We start from the raw sequence: 7298 nt of genomic DNA on the forward strand, positions 1-7298 counted from the left end.
AAACCTGGACTCACAGGTGGGTTTTTTGATTTATTTTTTGGAGCGCAGTACACAGTGTTGAGAAGTTCACAAAATTTGCGTAAATCCCAGTGAAGGAAATAGTTTGTGATTGGTAAAAAAAGCAGCTTTCAGCTTGCCTGCTTTTTTGACCAATCACAAACTGACATTTACGCAAATGCTGCACAAAACTAGAGTAGGTGTATCCTTTTCTATGAAATATCATTAAATCGGGATGGCACTATTTTATTCCAATTAAAGTAGGCACTTTGCCAGTATTAGGAGGCATTTTGAGGTATTTTTAAGGTATTTCAGAGTATTTTGAGGCCTTGACTGTATGCTTCAAAATGTTTTGCGATATTTTCATCGGAATTTTGAGCGAAATAAAGCGTAAATAACAGAAATTTTGTGATATTTTAAGGAATACATTGTAGTAGACCAAGCAGTAGACAATATAGTGTATCAATATAATATATATACAGTGTGACCCATTTAGAATGGAAACACCCCTATAAAATTTTAGGTTATTAACCGATTTCAATGATTTTTTTTTTTAAATAATTAGGAATGAAATGTCTATTATGGGAGAAAATTTTAAATATTTATTTCAGTTTTCAGGTCATATTACGAGACTTTTTCTTGATAGAAAATGGAGAATTTTTATTAGCGATTTTTTTATTGAAAAAATTACTACGCCACTGGATCTATAGTGCTTTCAAATAGCTGTGACCAAATTTTTTTTTGATTTTTTTTTTTGATTTTTTTTTTTGATTTTTTTTTTTTAATTTTTTTTAATTTTTTTTTTTTTGATTTTTTTTTTTAGTAATTAATCAATTAATAAGTAATAATAAACAAGTAAATAGTAACACCATTTCTATCGCAACAGTTGATGCAGGGTGTTCTTTTGTGACCGTTAGCTTAGAGGATTTTTGAATTTTAATTTGTCATAACTTTGTTATTAATGAATGGATTTTCATGAAATTTTGGTCACAGCTATTTGAAAGCACTATAGATCCAGTGGCGTAGTAATTTTTTCAATAAAAAAATCGCTAATAAAAATTCTCCATTTTCTATCAAGAAAAAGTATCGTAATATGTATGACCTGAAAACTGAAATAAATATTTAAAATTTTCTCCCGTAATAGACATTTCATTCCTAATTATTTCAAAAAAAAAATCATTGAAATCGGTTAATAACCTAAAATTTTATAGGGGTGTTTCCATTCTAAATGGGTCACACTGTATAAACAATATTCATTATAAATTATTATAATAATTTACCAATTTTTCAACATTAAAACTACATTTTTAAGGTCACGTGACAGCTGTCAACTGGACTTTACAGTGTTGCAAGCTGTAAAATTGCATAATCAAAGTCACACGTGATGTATATCTTACAATTTCAGCTTTTACAACTGTCAAAAGTAGTAAAAATTTAGTTTACCAAGTTTTTAAAGTTTAAACCACATTTTAACGGTCACGTGATTAATTTTGACAGATATCAACTGGTCTTTATAGTTGTGCAAGCTCAGAATTGCATTATCAACCGTCAAGTGACGTGTACTTTGCAATTTAAGTTTTTACAACTGTCCAAATTTGGTTTATCAATTTTCTAAAGTTAAAATTGCGTTTTGACGGTCACGTGACTGTTTTTGACAACGTCAACTGATCTTTACAGTGTTGCAAGCTCAAAAATTGAGTTATCCAAGTCACGTGACGCGTATTTTGCAATTTAAGTTTTCACAACTGTCCAAATTTCATTTATCAATTTTCCAAAGTTTTAGCTGCGTTTTGAAGGTCACGTGACTGTTTTTGACAATGTCAACTGGTCTTTACAGTGTTGCAAGCTCAAAAATTGAATCATCCAAATCACGTGACGTGTATTTTGCAATTTAAGTTTTTACAACTGTCCAAATTTTGTTTATCAATTTTCCAAAATTTAAACTGCGTTTTGACGGCTGCTTTTGACAATGTCAACTGGTCTTTGCAGTGTTGCAAGCTCAAAAATTGGGTTATCCAAGTCACGTGACGTGTATTTTTCAATTTAAGTTTTTACAACTGTCCAAATTTGATTTATCAATTTTCCAAAGTTTAAACTGCGTTTTGACGGTCATGTGACTGTTTTTGACAATGTCAACTGGTCTTTGCAGTGTTGCAAACTCAAAAATTGAGTTATCCAAGTCACGTGAGTGTACTTTGCAATTTAAGTTTTTACAACTGTCCAAATTTTGTTTATCAGTTTTCCAAAGTTTAAACTGCGTTTTGAACGACACTTGTACAAATCTCCTGCAGTATTCAGAACTTATCAACTTAACATAAACCCAAAATGAATCTAAATACATCTGACAATCGATTTTTGGTATACTCATGCATTCTAGTATGTTTGGTTGCATAAACAATGAAAACATATGTCTTATCCATTTTAATTCCCTATCTCAAGGGTTCTGAATGTAAATGAATTGGTTAGGTAGGCCGACAACGAATTGAAAACCCACTTAACTGGAAGCGTTCACTTTAATACGTTGATATAGGAAACAGAAAGGCAACGGGCCAGGATGTTATAATAAACTTGTCCTGATTCACCAGTTTAATTAATTGCAAGTGGGTTTTACACTGTCTTGACAGTATTTTTACTAAGTTAGTGGGTAATAGGTTATGTTAATCCCATCGTATAAATGTGTGTCCGTTCCGAGTCGCCAGTCATGAAAACTGAAAGTTTATTTCATGGATTTTGTAGCTTATTCTCGTGGGGTTGCTCGATTAACCGCAATTTCTATACTGGCAGGATTAAAAGGAAAACTTCAGAGTCAGTCAAAGGGTGGATCACGTGATTTTTCCGTTCACCAAAAAGTAACTTTAACCGCAAGAGTTCACATAAACTAGAACCGGCCTACCGGCCAAATATATTATTTAAGTACGCTCCGCACTACAAAGAGAATGTTCTGTAACCGCACATGATACATGAACCATGGAGCGATACGATTAAGCCTTTCATTGTGGTTGCCGCTGCCTTTTCTTTTGAATTATTAATTATTATTAGCATATCATGTCAAAGCGATAGATATGCTAAGATCTAATAATGATTAATGCTCGCCGGTAATTTAAACACGAATAATATTCCGAAAATATGTATAGTAGTATAATACGCATAGTGATTTGCACTGTCCTGTCCAAAACCTGTTTGTTGATCAGTGATTTGGATGTGACATGTCAAATGTCAATAATTTACTAGGGATGTGCTAAATAACCGCACCCATGAAATTTTTTCTTTTATCAACATCGGGAGATTATAGAGATGTAAAGCGACTCTTAACGAGGTGTTTTAACCGGATTAGTTTATAAGCCGTTAATACGTCCAAGCTACCGGGGATCGACAAGGTGCAAAACACGATTACAGTCCAGTGGCGTACCGGTTAGGGGGGGTAAAAATTCCACCCCGTACAATTACACCGTACGAAGAACATAACGATAAAAGTTAAACATCTAAACCGGAGGTGGCATGCGGAGTTTGAAGACGATACGCTACGGAAAGCTACTGGCAAAAAAGCGAAAAAAACAATGAAATGCAGCAGAAATTTAGCTGGTAGCTGCACGGGAATATGTCGGCGAGTCTAAAAGCGGTTTTGTGCTTCCTCGAAGCCTTTCGCAGGTGAAAATGAGAATTATTCGTCGGAAGATCGCAGTCTACTTTTATATGGGGCCGTCAAAAAGGAAGTAATTTATAGCTATAAGAATTATGAGTCGACTACAACGGTCTTTTTTAGGGCCGTGATACACCCGATAGATACGATCTACACACTGTATATTAGTGAGGGTTTCTAAGAAATTAGGTCCGTCGATTTTTTTTTAACTTTATCGATTTCTCACTTTCGATATCGCCAGTCTGGTGTTTCACTCGACGTGCGGGGGCCCCCTTTATTTGTTTTATCCTCTGTTTGTACATACAAATACTAGAAAAAAGACAAATTAACTTTAACCCGGCCTACTAGACGACCTGATTCTGTTAAGTTCAACGCCATTGGTTATTAATCTGAAACGACAGTTCTAATGTCAGCTGTCCCAGCCAACTATGCACACCACCGCCTACTAGACTAGAAGTTCCTTGTCAAAAATTCCAATATGGCGGGAATAGTGGTGACAGTTTGTATTGTGGAAATTGAGTTTTTTTAGGATTAGATGAATTTTTACGGTTTAAAATCAAAACTTGAGGTTATTTGCGTAAGTTATTTTTGTTTGGCAAGTTTTTCAAGCTGCATTGTAACAGCAATTCAGGAAAAAGCCCAACCGTGTCAGTTTTTTACTTTACTAAAAACCGGATCTAACTCAACAGTGGTTGAACACTTTGAAGTGGGATGATTTTACTTCAACACTATACTCAAATGGTAGGTACAAGTACTTTCTAGTGCAGTAAACTTATTAGGTACTTGTTACATGCGCAGGTATGTGTGTTTTATTTTAAAGCATCCTTCATTGTGAGAGCAACAAAAATTATTTTGAATAAATTTGGTAATAACATAAGAACCATTTACCAATTTTGTTTACCTAGTTTCAAGGATTTACAGATTTTCTTGTATTGAACAGTGTTTAAACTCGTTTGCTGTGTATTGTACTTTCCAGGACAAATATTCTAACCAATTTGTTTAGGCTTGATTGTGTATATAAAGCTCTATCTATACATATCTGGATCAGGAATGAACCTTTCTTTGATTTTTCTCTCACAACTTGCAATCCACTACACAAAATAATAAAAAAAAACATATTTCTCACTGCATCTGAATACGTTTGTGTACAAAACGAAAACCGCTAACGCCGCCATTAAAAGTGACATTCTAGGCTTTCTTGTACAGAGGGCGGTGTTATAGCTCGATAGAAGATTGACATTCGTCAAATGTGTGTGCACACCGCCCTCTATACTAGAAAACCTAAAATGTGACTTTTAATGGCGGCGTTAGCGGTTTTCGTTTTATACACAAACGTATTCAGATGCAACAGCAGATGCAGTAAAAAATATGTTTTTTTTTATTTTTTCGTGTAGTTTATTGCAAGTTGTCAGTGAAAAATCAAAGAAAGGTTCATTCCTAATACAGATATGTATAGATAGAGCTTTTTATACCCAATAAAGTCCAGCCAAAGTAAGTTTGGTTAGAACCCTTTGTCCTGGAAAGTACAACAATCAGATTACTATCGGGCCGGTGCGAAGAAACAATTAATTACCCGCCGCACATCTTTTGACGCACACAATCCGTCCAAGGAAATATTTTTCAAGTGCTGCTCAGTTGCACATTCAAGTAAATGACAAAGGAAGTTATGATAATAGAAGCTTTTTGGATATTACCGATTCATGCACTGTTGCACCCGAAGTAAAAAAAAAGTGCAAATCGAATGCATCGCGTGTTGACCTTCACAAATGTTCTAGCATTTTATGTGGTTATAAATAATAAACGTGTACAAGCGACGGTTTTTATTATAGGTTTTCGATTTGTGGTATTTCAATAGTAAAAAGTCCGGTGTTGGATGATTGGACCTATACCAAAACCAGAAGTGATCAAAAGCGCCCTGACTAAACTGATTTAACAGCCATTATGGCTTTCTATCTCTTGTCATCTGGATCCACAACAAGGACTAACCTATAATAGTCCAAGTGCTTTTATCCACTCGCTGAGTTTGTATATTGTTTAGTAGTGTCAAGGTTAATGAATGATCAGATTAATTATGTTAACTATGGTTAACGACGCAACAAGTGTCGGTTAAGGCTAGGTCTGGTCAAATTAAGTATGAGAAAGCCATTGTATTTTTTCTTTACTAAAGGACAATGTCGTTGATCCAGAATCACTAAGCCAGAAGTACTAAATCAATAGTTTTTGTTCTAGTTTTCTGATTTGATTGGAAATTTTGACAATTTTGTAAATAAATAGTGAGAGTTATGGATTAGTTCACCATGTGCAGCATTTGCGAAAATCTAATCACAGTGGGTATAGTTTCTAATTGGTCTAAAAAGCAGCTTTCAGCTTGCTGCTTTTTTTGACTAATCACAAACTACTTCTTGTACTCTACTGTAGCTCCGTAATATAACTGCTTAGTCAGCTTTTAAGCGCAAAGCACAAAGACATTAATCGCTTACAATTCGTGCAGCACGTTCAGAGTCTTAACAAAGTGTTTTCAGATGAAAATACCAAGCAAAAAGTGACGTTTTTCAGTTTTCAAGTGACAGCTCCAAATTAGCAAACATGTACTCGAGGGGTAGTGACGTCATATCAATTTCTTTTGAATTTCGGTTTATCTATATTATGAGCAGCTATACAATGTATTGTTTTTTTAATAAAAAACCGAGGGGTAGACCGCTGATAATTTTTTGTACACGAAAATGCCATTTTGCATTCCAAATACCTGGAAATGCCTTTAAAATACCTCAAAATGCCCCTAAATTATTTAATCTACCTCAGAATGCCTTCAAATGTTTACCTACACATTGACCTTTGTCAAAATGTCATAAGGATTAATAATTAAAAAAAAAATACTTCCTCAGGTTACCTGATTGCTTTTCCAAATTTTGAAGACCCAAAAGCTTAAAATTCATTTTTTTTAAAAGTCACGTGACAGTATTTAGGTTAGGTTAGGTGACAACGTAAAGGTTTTTCCAAATTTTTGACCTTGTTCCGAAATCTTAAAATTGATTTTCTAAGGTCAGGTGACCTGAAAAATATTTTTTGTAAGATTGCCTGAAATCACGGGTTATATTTTGACGTTTAAACGAATCTTCTAACTGTCATAGTAACCAAGTTAGCATGTGTCAAATAAAGACACCAATCATTTAAAAGAAACAGTAAAATGAAATATACAGTGTGACCCATTTAGAATGGAAACACCCCTATAAAATTTTAGGTTATTAACCGATTTCAATGATTTTTTTTTTGAAATAATTAGGAATGAAATGTCTATTACGGGAGAAAATTTTAAATATTTATTTCAGTTTTCAGGTCATATTACGATACTTTTTCTTGATAGAAAATGGAGAATTTTTATTAGCGATTTTTTTATTGAAAAAATTACTACGCCACTGGATCTATAGTGCTTTCAAATAGCTGTGATCAAAATTTCATGAAAATCCATTCATTAATAACAAAGTTATGACAAATTAAAATTCAAAAATCCTCTAAGCTAACGGTCACAAAAGAACACCCTGCATCAACTGTTGCCATAGAAATGGTGTTACTATTTATTTGTTTATTATTACTTATTAATAAATTAATTTCTAAAAAAAAAAATCAAAAAAAAAAAAATTAAAAAAAAAACAAAAAAAAA

The 7298-nt window shown here is 33.5% G+C and overlaps 1 protein-coding gene across 3 annotated transcripts in view; it reads right to left on the bottom strand.

Moving 5' to 3' along the window:
* Window positions 1–7298, bottom strand: part of LOC145729854 (homeotic protein distal-less-like) — a 70480-nt gene that overhangs the window by 20590 nt on the left and 42592 nt on the right. The gene's annotated exons all lie outside the window — the stretch shown is intronic.

This window comes from Ips typographus, linkage group LG5 (assembly GCF_016097725.1).
Source record: "Ips typographus isolate SLU linkage group LG5, UJ_Ityp_2.0, whole genome shotgun sequence".
In the NCBI taxonomy this organism is placed as follows: domain Eukaryota; kingdom Metazoa; phylum Arthropoda; class Insecta; order Coleoptera; family Curculionidae; genus Ips; species Ips typographus.